The sequence below is a fragment of the Pelobates fuscus genome, chromosome 5, assembly GCF_036172605.1.
Source record: "Pelobates fuscus isolate aPelFus1 chromosome 5, aPelFus1.pri, whole genome shotgun sequence".
Taxonomy (NCBI): Eukaryota; Metazoa; Chordata; class Amphibia; order Anura; family Pelobatidae; genus Pelobates; species Pelobates fuscus.
In genome coordinates this window covers 131749853-131764440 of record NC_086321.1, presented here as the reverse complement: position 1 = coordinate 131764440, position 14588 = coordinate 131749853, and positions in this window count along the sequence as shown.

The following is a 14588-nucleotide window of genomic DNA, read 5'->3' as shown; positions in this document are numbered from 1 at the left end:
AATTTATCACTTTTCTAAGTTATTTTATTGTAAAACTGCTTAAACTTCCATTTGAATAATTTACCTAAGTCTCTGCATAGATCATCTCCATATGTTTATTGTTTTATATTATTTTCTACCAGTACGGTGTGCTTGACCGTAACTCCTTGTTTTCAAGATAAACATACCAGCTGATATGCAGAACGTGTTTCCCTATGTGGTCTTTCTCCAGTACTTTTAAAAGAAAGCCCCGACAGTTTATCTACACTTTGAGAAAAGCATCTGTGCATACCAGCTGCCAGTGAGATATGGGTAAGACTGGTTTAAGCTTATTCATGGAATGCTGGAGATGTCTCAGTGAAGATGTGCATTAATCAAGAATTGCCTGTGCCAGACATATTCCCGTTTATTCTTGTGGAATGAGTTCCACAACCACCTGAGGCTCGCAGTACGGAGAATTCCACTGTGCAGTCTTGTATAGACTATACCTTTCTCATTTGTGAACTCTTTATTTTATCATTTATTTTATTACTAAAGAATCGGACATGAGGCATGTATCTAAAATAAAGACTATTTGATTTTGTAATAACTGTTCACACAAACGTTGTCTATGGTTATTTAAGGAGGGACTAGGAAACAAGTTCATGGAGTGTAAAAGTATGGGCTCATCCATCCATCCATTTATTCAACAAGCTGCTAGCATCTGTACTGTATTTTCTATTAGTCTATCACAGCATACTTTACAAGTTAAAACATTGGGCTGCTGATTGGGCATACGCATTGTTGTAGCTCGGATGTCTTGGCTTTCAAATATGGTGGTAAAATGTCTCCTTTGTTGCCACTGATCTAGGTCACAGTAGCCTTAAGCCACTATGTGCCGTCACAGTGATGGGTGGTCTGTATGCACTACATCCTAGCCTATGAGTATACATTGTTATGGCGCTTAATTGTTATAGCGGTGCTGTTTACATTTGTATTGGGTTAAGTCCAGAAAGACTGTAGGCTCAATGGTGAAAATCCAGTTTAAGGCAAACAATTACACAGGCACCACTAAACGGAAATGTCTGGATACCTGGATGCAAGTGCATACCATCACACATTTCAAATAGACAAAGAGGGACACTTTCATTTTAGAGGTGTGGGGGTGTGGCAAGATTGCTCTGATAAATGTTAGGTGACTTAATAATAACAATTTATAAAAATGAAAATGTCATTTAGAACAAGAACGATGAATCTAATTTACACAGACTGATTTCTGAACATATTTATTGTTTAAATACAGTATATTGTGATGATTATTATAGCTGGGGAACTCTGTTCTACACAGACACACCAACAATATAGAGGCCCTGGAAAAGAGGGACACTAGTATATAAAAGAGGGACACTAGTATATAAAAGAGGGACACTAGTATATAAAAGAGGGACACTAGGATATAAAAGAGGGACACTAGGATATAAAAGAGGGACACTAGGATATAAAAGAGGGACACTAGTATATAAAAGAGGGACAGAGGAATTTGGGCCAAAAATAGGGACTGTCCATCCTAAACAAGGACACTTGGGACGTATACAAGTGCCATGATGAGGTGCATAAAGCATGGTGAAACACTGGACATTTTTTTTGTCCCCACGAAAGGTTTAATTTGTTCTCAAGGGCAGGTTTTTTTGAGTCGTTGTCTTTTCTCAGTATTCTGTTCAAGTTTGTTCTCAAGAGTTGCTATCATATATCTTTAGTTCCAGGGCTGCCCCACATACTCCAGCCTTGGCTCCAGGCACCCTGCCTTGGGCACCATAAAGGTGCATTTTATATAATAATCTAAAGCGTTATCAGAGGGCACTTCCATTTTCATTCTTTCCAAGGTGTTCTGAAAGCTGCAGTACGAAGTGTAGTACATACCACTCGCTCACCACTGCTTTGTAAAAACTACAATGCATCTGAATGACACCGCGCGCACATTAGCCACTGGCCACCAGGACACAAATCCTTCTTCTATGGAAAAAGGAACGAAACAGACCTGTGATATGGGAGATATGAGCCCCCACAAAGGTCAATGAACATTCACAGCATTACAATTAATTAATTATATGCCAAATTGGCAATTTTGAAAATGTATTCAGTTTCTGTGAAAATTGTCAGTTATATTTCTTTTGCCATGTTTCCATTGTTACATTCACAGGCATAAATGAAAGCAGTTGATTTTATTAGATGATGGCCTACACAGATTATTATAAATTATAGGGACATATCAGGATTGCCTGTCTGAAATTCCATTTACGAACCAGTCTGACCAGCACCTCTAATGACTTTGTACAAGCCCTGGAGTGTAGCTGAAATACGTATTATCCTTATTACAGTTCAGATGTATACCTCAGAACACTCGTATTTCATCAAGCCTAACCACATTTAGATGGCAAGCAACATGCAATACTGTATGTGTCAGATCTGTATCACTCCCTTAGGAATACAGATCTTAATCCCTTGGCAGAGATAGCAAGGATTTCCCTACCATGTGTGCGCTTGCTAAATTCCTTCCATGATTGCTTCTGCTTGTGGATGGAATTAATTTTAGGCATGAGGTTATGAAAATGTTTTAAAGTAAAAATATACCAAACACTTTGATTATAGCCTAGCAGATGCAATATGCTGAGCTTTTTCAAAACCATTAGTCCCCCATACTTTCTCAGTTTTATTATTTGTCTGGACATATATTATTCCACAACCAGTTTCTTGCAGTTTTTTTGCAGTCACAACTCATGAACCATTAAATACACACTAAAAAAAAACACACTAAATCGACAATAGAAAAAAAAAAATTGTGTAATATAATTAAAGCACCAAACAGAAATGTGTGGACTATAACACTCACAAGTGTAGGTTGATTGCAGGCAGAACAATACACTAAGTGTATGACAAACCTCTTTCTTCCAAAGCTCCAAAGTTACTTGCAAGGGAAGGAAAACAGCAGACAAATAGTGCTAAATTTTCAAATATAAAACACTTTTAATAACAATTGCATTCACAAAATATCAGTAAATCAACCCACAACAAAAGCATGCTAAAGGTTATGCTGAAAAATGATCTTCTATAGAAATCTTACTATCAAACCAATGCAGCATATAAAAATACCCAAAGAAAATAAATGAACGATATCAATTAAAAGTTAAGATACAGGCTGAATATTTGCCCTACGCATTTCGTCCATCTGCACGGCTCTCCTCAGGGGCATTCATGTGGAATTGGCAAACATAAATTGGGGATCATTGAATATGGATCTGCTAGATACCGAAACTCATCAGTGCAAGATGATCCACAAATGTATGGAAGTGAGGCATCTCCAGCGGATTTTAACTTTTAATTGATTTTCTTTATTATTCATTTATTTTTTGGGGGGTATTTGTATTTGTTGTATTGGTTGGATCCTGGGAGATTTCCACAGAAAATCATCGTTTTAGCATAACATTCAGCATGCCTTTGATGTGCTTTGATCTACTGTTTTTTTGTAAGTGTAATTATTATTAAATGTGTTTGTTATTTATGACAACTTTTTAGCTCAAATTCGCAAGGTGAATTGTTAGTGTAGGACTCACCTAAAAGTTGTTGTCTTGACGTGGCATGTGAGCTTACACTTGAATGGCCATTGGAGTGATACAAAACAAAACCTCCAGCTATTTAGATATGCGTAGAGATTTGGAATAGTGCACAGGTATCGTTTTTCTTAGATTTTTACTGTATGTATTGGGACTGATTTGTACTATAGTCATTGCTGCCGCCCAGGAGTAGTGGGAGTTTGAGCACAAGGCTTAATTTTGTATATTTGTAATAGAATAAGCTTACTGGAACAAATACTGTTACATAGCTATAACCAGATATCTGTATTTAATATGACTTGACAAAGGTTACATCGTGTGACCAAAAAATTGTCATGTGCTGTTATGTTCCATTACTGCTCAATTCACTGCCATTTAGGAGTTAAATCACTTTGTTTCTGTTTATGCAGCCCTTGCCACACCTCCCCTGGCTCTGATTGACGCAGCCTGCACGAAAAAAACTGGTTTCACTTTCAATCAGATGTAATTTACCCTAAAACAATTTTATCTCTTGCTCTGTAAATTGAACTTTAATCACACACAGGAAGCTCTTGCAGGGTCTTGCAAGCTATTAACATAGCAGGGGATAAGAAAATCTAAACTAAACAGAACTTGCAACAAAGGAAGGATAAACATTAGATGACTCTTTACAGGAAGTGTTTATGGAAGGCTGTGCAAGTCACATGCAGGGAGGTTCATAAACAAAGTGATTTAACTATTAAATGGCAGGTAATTGAGCACTGAGACTGCAGGGGCATGCTCTATATACCAAAACTGTTTCATTAAGCTAAAGTTGTTTTGGTGACTATAGTGTCCCTTTAAAGCCTGCCTTTTCACTGACCTTTGAGTACCTGGACTTTCTTAACACTTTGCTAAGTCTGATAACAGAGGAGTGACAAGAAGTTATTCTATGACTCATGGCTTCGAATATATTTTTTAATTTGTTTAGCATTTTGGTGCAAATAAAAACAAAAGACAGTGTTGGCAATAACATGGTTAAAATTGAACGTGCCTCTAAATCTCTTTTTCCAACCTGCTAGCGATGTACAAACAATAAATGATGCTCTTTAACCATGAAGGAATGGGAAATCAAAACAGATAATCAGTCTGCCAATGAAACCAATAAGAGAGTTTCTGAGACTCGTGATATTACGCGCACATGCTCAGTCATTCTTGAGAATTCCAGAACTGAATTAGGGATTTCTACACAACTGCACTGCAATCAGTATCTTAATTACGTGGAACAAAAAATAATAGTAGCCATTCATACTCAAAAGAGTTTTTATACTTTCTTGAAAGTGAAATGTCTTGATGAGTGATTAGAAGACGGCAAGTTTTTTACCCTACATACCAGCATGACAAAAATGAGAATATCAAGTTTAATTGTTAGGCGTCCCTTTTAATTGCACATAAGGTGTGTTGCTCATGCCCACTACTATACTGAAGATGTTTTACGAAGGTGGTTCTTTATAAAATGTAATTTAATATAGCGCTATACAAGCAACTGACTGATCGCAGGTCTGAACAAGTGTGATTACATTGTTCTGTTTCTGTTCCATTGTCAGAACCTGGAGGAACATTGAGCTGGAGGCTTGGAAATGCTCTACAAACAGACTTGTCAAATCAGTTTATAGCTACAAGCTTCAGTGTGATTTATAAGTTAATTGATCTCTTTGAGATTAAAACGTCAATAGAAAAAGCGATGGAAAATATTTGAAGATTCCATAAAGGTATATTGCAAGCATGTATTTTCCTTATCTTTTTCAAGCCATTTCCTCTGTTTTACAATGTTCAAAATGAAAGAGTTGGCTTATTTTATTAAAGGGAAACTTTAAGCACTAAAATCTTTTTGGGGCATAGATGTGGCCCCTGCAGCCCTGCATTTAAAAACAGTTTTGAGCAAGCACCGTCAGTCCTTTTGCAATCCCCATGCCTCTAGAGGCTGTCAATCACACAACCACCAGCGGCTTTGGACTAAAATAGATTCAGTCATTGAATCTCAATTATAATTTACATGCTGATGGCAGATGCTGGGTGCACATCCATTACTTCTCTGTGAGAAACACTGAATTCAATGCTTCTTATATTGAAGTACAGAAATGGCGGATTGGTGTGATAGTTGCACGTGCAATGTATGTCCACAATGCTTCTCTGTGAGGAGCATTTCATTGTACAGAAGTCATCAAACTTGATGATTTAATGGATAGGAGGAACAGTCTGTGTCCATACTGAAATAAAGATAAGTATAAGGGTCATTTTTAATAAAAATGTTTTTAAATAAAATAAGGAAACATTAATCTAAATAAAATGCATCACAGAGGATTGAAAATATAGATTTTTTTGTTTGTTTTCAATAGCATGTTCCCTTAATAGCTATTTAAGGGTGTGTGACAACCTACCAGTTGGTTTGTTTAGAGAGGAACTCTTGAACCCTTGCAAACATATCCTTCCCAGGTGCCTGAGAGTAATACAGACACGTGGGATATCTGTGAGGTCATGGGTACCTTTATTTACAGAGGCAGCGAAGAAGTTAGAAAGAAGCAGGCAGAAAGTGGTGTCCGGCGGTCCGATGGTCACGGCTGGCAGCAAAGGAGCGAGGTCAAGAATCAAAAAGGTCAGAAGCCTGGAGATCCACAAATAGAGAGCAGGACGGCAGAAGCCAAGGGTCAGACAAGAAGCGTGGTCAGAAGCCGAGAAGTATTACAGGTAATCAGGAACCAGGAGCCTGACACTGAACACCAGAACCAGGAGGAGGAGAGAAGAGGCAGGTGCCAGAGCCACCAGGACGCTGCTGGAGTGCTGGGCAAGGTAAGCTGTGACAGGGTATTTTAAATTTTTTTACAAAAATGCCAAATGTTAATCTCAACATATGCACACACAGGAGATTTAATAATAAAACCAAACAAAATATATATATTTTTTCAATAGTGTGTTTCTTTAATATCTACGCAAAATTAGAACTGACTGGGACTGTTGGGATTATATTGATAAGATTTGTACATTTGATTGTAGATTTGAACATTTGGACAAACCAAAAAGGGCAAAATGATCCAGTGGTGCATTCTCCCTCCATTTGGTTCATAGATCAAGTAATAAATAATAACCAATAAAAGGAAAAAGAGGAGGAGAGGAATAATAAATCTCCCTTGATAAAGGCTTCTTGACGAAACGTTGGGGGCTTTTTGATTGACTCTGTCCCTGCTTCTCACTTAATTTGGTATGGTTTTTGTATTATTTTGATATGTTGTATCCTTTTTTGGGGGTTTTGACTATACTAGCATTATAGTTGTTTGCTTATAGTTTTCTTTTCACCTATATATTACGCATTGTGCGCTCATATATGTCCAGAATTTTTTCTGGTAGATGTGTTATAGCATTATGACTTTGCATCTTGGGTTTATAATTTATAGAGACATTCTTATAGTATATACCCATTTAATAAAGATTTTTCTTGTACATTAATACGTATGGTTGTGCTCCTTACTCTTTTCATATTGATATGTATTTTGGGTTCTTTGGGGGATAGAGCCTCATGCAAGTGAGCACCCAACATTTACTTATTTAGCTTCATTTTGGGGTTATTTTGCAGTTAAGTGAGTGTGCCCACCTTGTTTCATTTTTAATAATAATAATAATAATAATAATAATAATAATAATAACAGCCAATCATCCCAATGATGTATTTGTGAGTAAGGGAAATATCAATGTAGTAATGTACGTATAGCATCATCTTTTTTTAAGATAGACAGCTGATAGTGACATATTAGAATGCGGAGTGTGATACTAACTTCTATTTTCTCATATCTGGCGTAATATTGCAAACTATGCATATACAAAAGAAATAGACTATGTTTTATCCGAAGTAAAAAGAACATTCAACAAAACAAAAAAAAATTATATATAATACGTAGTTCTACGTAAAGGTGAAGGACTTTTGTTTCTAGAAATTAAGGCTAAAAAACATTGGGAAGAAAGAACAGCCATCACATAATTTACATGACAAAATGGAGTCCTGTTATCATAAACAAATCCAGGTTGGCCTATTAATACCTTGAGATGGATGCAATGTAATCAGCCCCTGGGATACAAGTTCAAGCATCCCACTCTGTCACCATTTCCACTGATATTAGTTTTATATAGAGACAAATGTTAAAAGCAGACATGCTTTAACCAGATGATGTAAGAGGTAGAAAACCTTATTTTTTATTCCATAAGAAGGATAGAGAAAAGACTTTTGCACCGTGGCTTATGTTAAAATTTTATTTATGGGTGTGTTTTGCCAGTAATAGCTAATGTTATGTCAGTGCCTTGTAATGTAACACGTACACTTGTGCACCACAAGAAAACTCAGTTCAAACTATTTTTCCTGAAAAAGGAAAACTTTTAGGGGTGCCCAAACTTCGGACGAGTCAGGTCGGCAGAATATCTGTCCCGAAAAACCTGGTTTAGGAAATTAATCAGATGAACCAAAAAGGTGCAAAAATAGGCCAATTGTAGATATAGTATACATATAATTATTTTATCAGGAATATTCACTAAAATGAGAATTCAAAGTGGATTTCAAATTTAAGGTAAAAATAATCAAACTGGAAAAAATCCCTAAGTCAGATATGCTTCCAGTTTGACTACTTTTGCCTTAAAGTTGAAATTCACTTTAAATTCTCACTTTACTGTGTGTATATATTTTACAGAACGCTGATAGGAGCATTTTCCTACCACTTAATTCACAGATCAAGTGAGATAAAGTAACCAACAGAGGCAAAAGAGGAAGAGTAGTAAAAACAATTTTAAAAAAATCTATATTTATATACTATATATTTAATTTATAAATTTAGATTTTTTTAAAAAAGATTCTACTGCTCCTTGTTTATTTTCTATCAAATGCTCACTCCACACTTGATCTGCGAATAAGATCAACATTTAGTGACTGTTCTCTAGCCATCAATCATCTTTTTCTCCAACAATCATCTCATGAGGAATCCAGAATAATGAATCAGATTGAATGTGCCCCACCGTTGTGCATTTCATTTGTTTACTGATTCAGGTACATTTCGGATTGAAGTTTGGGAATTAGACCGATAACTCGATTGGCCAAAATTCAGAGAAATTGCATTTAGAACTGAAATAAATCTCCAACTCTAATAAAAAGTGCACACGATCTTTGTGTGGCAGACTTAGTGGCTATTACTCCTTCTACACAATTCCTATGTGAAATTGTTCTCAAATTTTCTGACGTTTTGCTGTCTGCACTATAATCAATCTTTTTAGGAATTCGCTATTTTTCTTATTTGCCAAGTAATTATGTGCAATAAATCCTGTCAAATGCCAAATGTCTGCAGATTCCATTCAGTTCAGTCCAAATAGTAAAGCTTACTACTTACTAATACAGTATAATAGATAACAGAACCACTTTCAACACGTGATATAATCCAATTTTGAGAATATAGTTATCAACAAGTAGAAGACAGTGTTTCACAATTTATTTTCTCATTCCCTTTTATCACATCAAGGAGCTCACAACCTACATCCAAGAGGAGAAATGAAATAGAAAATCTGCAATCAACAGTGTCACCTCTTAAACTTAGCCCATAGTATTGATGTTTTGGTGGTTTGTTTCCTAAACTCAAAAGAAACAGAGTTATATTTTATACATCCTTCTTCCACAGTATCATATTAGTCTAGGTTGAAGAAAAACTCAACTCCATCAAGTTCAACCGACCACACATCTGTTTCTGTGGTTAATTCAATATAAGGCAAAAAAAAAAGAAAAACAAGATAATTCCTATAGTGCCACAAACACAGAAAATAAATTTGTCCTTGATTGCCAATCAAATATTTCAAGGGAAGACCTCTGAACTCTAAAAGGAAACTTTATAATGTCCAGGAGTATGGATTAAAAGATATGTGGATAGAATTTCTGTTAGACCAGTAATGGTTTCACCTGAAGAAGAAACATGGCTTGAGAAAGACACTATATGTGTAGAAACATTACCTTTGCCTTTGTTGGCGGAATAAACCACGTAACATTACAGCTGAGTCCTGAGGATATTCTTCATCTTTATATCTATTGAGCTGTGGTCGAATAGGGGCTGTTCCTTTAAGCACTACCATTAGAACTTGGATTGCTTTTGGAGTGCTGACTGTCACGGCAAGGGTGCATAACTCGTTATTGCACTATGGAATATTGTCCTTTGATGTAATTTGTGTAGTGCACAGATAATCTGCTGGCCTGGTAGAGATGGAAAATTGTCAAGGTCAAAAGGGGTTAATTTGATTGTATGAAAGGTCAGATGACAGAAGGGGGTAATGCAAATTGCATAGGAATGTGAAAAGGGTTTTATCCTATGAATGGATACTGTGATTATTCAAGGGCTCTGCAAGGTGTGAGATTCTACACTCGAAAAGCCTAAATGTCTGGCTCAGCCATATGGCCTGTACTTCTTAATTGATGGGTCAATCTCTTTGATATATTAATGGCCATTCGCCATGTTCCAGTATCATATCCAAAAGGAAAAAACATTCAGATTTAGCCACAGAATAATAATTAAGCCTCATTTTTGTTATATTTGGAATGTGACAAGCGCCATCTTCTAAAAAGCCGAAACATGATTGGCATAACTTAAGCAAAGGGGAAGGAATTGTAATGTCCGCCATATTGGGTCACAAGTAAGGTAGTGAGACATATGTACAAAATAATAACAAATTTGTAGATGCAATTATTATTTCTGTGGTAGGTACATAAGAGAAGATAGAACCAAGTGTTTCCATTTGGATTGATGTTGGTCTGGAACACAAGGGGGTGGTCACTCATTATTTCTATAGGTACGCCTTGACATCACCTCTAGACCAGGCATGGTAATCTACAGGGTATATATCCAATGATACTAAAATGTCTGTACTTGCTTGGGGGCAGAATCTAATTATAAGTGAGTCGCCATCCTTCCTACCAGAGACCCCCTGGGGCAGAAGTATTTACTTTGAAGAACTGAGTAAGTGATTAAGACTTTCTGTAATTTTATCTTTTTTGTTTTTATCTGTTGTTGGTGCAAATAATTTGCTTGTCATCTATATTTTTGTGTGCACTGTGACAATTTTTTTGCTCATAATAAATATTCCTTTATTAAGTTACATAGAAACATAGAAACATAGAATGTGACGGCAGATAAGAACCATTCGGCCCATCTAGTCTGCCCAGTTTTCTAAATACTTTCATTAGTCCCTGGCCTTATCTTATAGTTAGGATAGCCTTATGCCTATCCCACGCATGCTTAAACTCCTTTACTGTGTTAACCTCTACCACTTCAGCTGGAAGGCTATTCCATGCATCCACTACCCTCTCAGTAAAGTAATACTTCCTGATATTATTTTTAAACCTTTGTCCCTCTAATTTAAGACTATGTCCTCTTGTTGTGGTAGTTTTTCTTCTTTTAAATATAGTCTCCTCCTTTACTGTGTTGATACCCTTTATGTATTTAAATGTTTCTATCATATCCCCCCTGTCTCGTCTTTCCTCCATGCTATACATGTTATTAAGTTCTGCCTTTGTCTGGTAAAGGATCACTTTACCTGAAGAGACTAATTAGTATTTTTGCCATTCCTTAACCCCTTAAGGACGGAGGACGGTTCAGGACCGTCATCGGCATTTTTGCGTTGCTGACTGGTGACGGTCCTGAACCGTCCTAACCGTCCAATGTACTTACCCGATCGCTGTCGTTCCCCCGGCGGCGATCGGCGGTGCTCCCGGTGTGGGGAGACTGCCTGCAGCCCAGACAGTCTCCCCATGGCGGTTTAGGACCCCTGTGGCCATGTGATCGCCCAACAGGGCGACCACATGGTCACAATAGGTGTCCTAGTCTCTGCCTGCAGGGGGACTGTCTGTGCTGACAGGCAGTCTCCCTGCAACTGTAAAATCAGTGTAAAATCAAAAAAAAAAAATTAAAGTTATAGTTAATAAAAAAAAATATTATTATATATGTGTATATATATGATATATAGACATATATTATACCTATATAATATATGTCTATATATCATATATATAATGTCATGCTAAGTGTATTTTTATATTAATATGTACATATATTAATATAAAAATACACTTATAATTAATTTACACACGTATATATATATAATATATATAATAACTATATATATTGTATATATATATTATTATAAAATACGAATAATAAATAATTTAAATTAAATTTAAAAAATTAAAAATAATAATAAAAATTTACAAAAAATTATATATCTATACGAAATTTTATTCTAACTGTATTTTGATATTAATATATATATATTTATATCAAAATACACTTAGAATGAAATTGTATATATATCTATGTATATATAAATAAATAAAAAGAATGCGAACTATTCATATGTCCATATACAAAATTACATAAATAATTATATAAATATACACGTAGACTTCAAATATATAAATATGCATATATATTTAAATTCTACGTGCGTATTTATGTAATATTTTTACATAATTAAGTTATTTTATTGATTGCAATTTAAGGGACCTGCCTGCCAACCCAGGCCGAAAGTACAGAGAATTTAATTTGCTATCACTGTATTTTACCCTGTGACATTCTACGACACCCTAAAACCTGTACATGGGGGGTACTGTTTTACTCGGGAGACTTCGCTGAACACAAATATTAGTGATTCAAAACAGTAAAACATATCACAGCGATGATATTGTCAGTGAAAGTGACTTTTTTTGCATTTTTCACACACAAACAGCACTTTTACTGATGATATAATTGTTGTGATACATTTTCCAGTTTTTAAACACTAATATTTGTGTTCAGCAAAGTCTCCTGAGTAGAACAGGACCCCCCCATGTACAGGTTTTATAGCGTTTTTGAAAGTTACAGGGTCAAATATATGGGTCAAATATTTTTACATTGAAAATGGCCAGGTTGGTTACGTTGCCTTTGAGAGCGTATGGTAGCCCAGGAATGAGAATTACCCCCATGTTGGCATACCATTTGCAAAGGAAGACAACCCAAGGTATTGCAAATGGGGTATGCCCAGTCTTTTTTAGTAACCACTTAGTCACAAACACTGGTCAAAATTAGCGTTCAATTTAGTTTTTTACTTTTTTCACACACAAACAAATATAACTTTGGCTAACTTTGGCCAGTGTTTGCGACTAAGTGGCTACTAAAAAAGTCTGGACATACCCCATATTGAATACTCTGGGTTGTCTACTTTAAAAAAAATATGTACATGTGGGGTGTTATTCAGCGATTTATGACAGATAATAGTGTTACAATGTCACTATTGATACATTTTAAAAATGTATGTTTTGAAACCGCAATATCCTACTTGTACTTATAGCCCTATAACATGCAAAAAAATAGCAAAAAGCATGTAAACACTGGGTATTTTTGAACTCAGGACAACATTTTGAATCTATTTAGCAGTTTTTTTCATTCGCTTTTGTAGATGAGTAAAAGATTTTTCACATAAAATTCAAAAAACGTGTATTTTTTTCAATTTTTCATCATATTTTTTCATTTTTAAAAAAATAAATTACATGAGATTATATAAATAATGGTATGTAAAGAAAGCCCCTTTTGTCCTGAAAAAAACTATATATAATTTGTATGGGAACAGTAAATGAGAGAGCGGAAAATTACAGCTAAACACAAACACCACAAAAGTGTCAAAAAGATGCCTGGTCGCAAATGTACAACATCGCAAAAAAAGTCCGGTCCTTAAGGGGTTAAATATTGTGCTAAGTTGTATTTGGTGAGTTTTATTATTGATTTATAAATTGTCTTGGTGGTGGCAGCGTTAAAATAGTAAGTTATATTATTATGTTTAAGTGTGGGTGGTGTTAAGGGGGATTTTGTCATTATTTTCTGTCTAGTGCAGACAAATAGTGAACTTTAACTCTTTCACCACCACAACTACATCACGCACACTCTTGAAGTAGGGTGCGTTTGTGACACTGATCACTTTGCTATTTTTACAGTAACAGTTGCCCTGGTAGAGCCACCACGACCACCAGAGACTCCACTACTGGTAGAACATTGGTGAATGTATTAGGTAAGAATGAAGCTCTAAAAAAAAAACTTGGGGTCAGCCAGGAGTGTTTTAACATCTTAGAAATAAAGTAGATCACTGGAAGAATATACATTGACAAATTACCAGATGAAATTGATATGGTTGCAATATGTCATCTACTTAGGAGAGTGCTGGCTAGTATTTTGCTGCTGAAGCAAGTGAAATTAAAAACAGCATGTCCAGGATGCAAAAATCAGCATTTGATGTATAAATAAAATTATTATATATTAGCATTTTGATCAATTTGACAGTAAGCAAAATATATTGCTGTTAGTAAAACTTGTTTTTAGACATTGGCAGCTAAACTGTAATAAAGGCAAGCGATTTTAAAGAAAATAAATATTTGTGTTTGGAATCAGCCCATCCACCGTAAAAATAATCTCTTTTCATTGATCAAAGTTAGATTTTGGACATTCTATCCAATGCTGTTTAAGGAGATTTAAAGGGTAGAGAGAAGTCCTCCATTTGTTTATTAGGAAGTGCTGCTCTAAGTGAAATAGTAGTCCTGCAGACAGCATTAGCATAAATGGAGTGTTCTGTCTTTTAAACTGCTCGGCAATATTTCCTTTGTCTGAGTTATAAATTATAACCTACAGCTCTAGTTTAGGAATTTAATCTGTTCTTGGCATAAAATGTGATTTCAAAATGTTCACCTGATGGATTAATGCAATACAATTTTACCCTGCAGTACAGCATGTTTTGACTGTATTTCTTATCCCAGGTACATATTTATTATTCTTGATAGCAATAAAATAATTTTTTTAAATCAATGCTAAATCAGATAATTTGCTTGTCATGAAGATTACCTGAAGTGTTTTAATACCGGATGGTAAACAGGATTCACACGACAAATAGAACAAAATGTTATATTAAGAATTTACAATTTAATGGATATAAGAGGCTAAAATATTGCCATATAAACCTTTAAGTCTG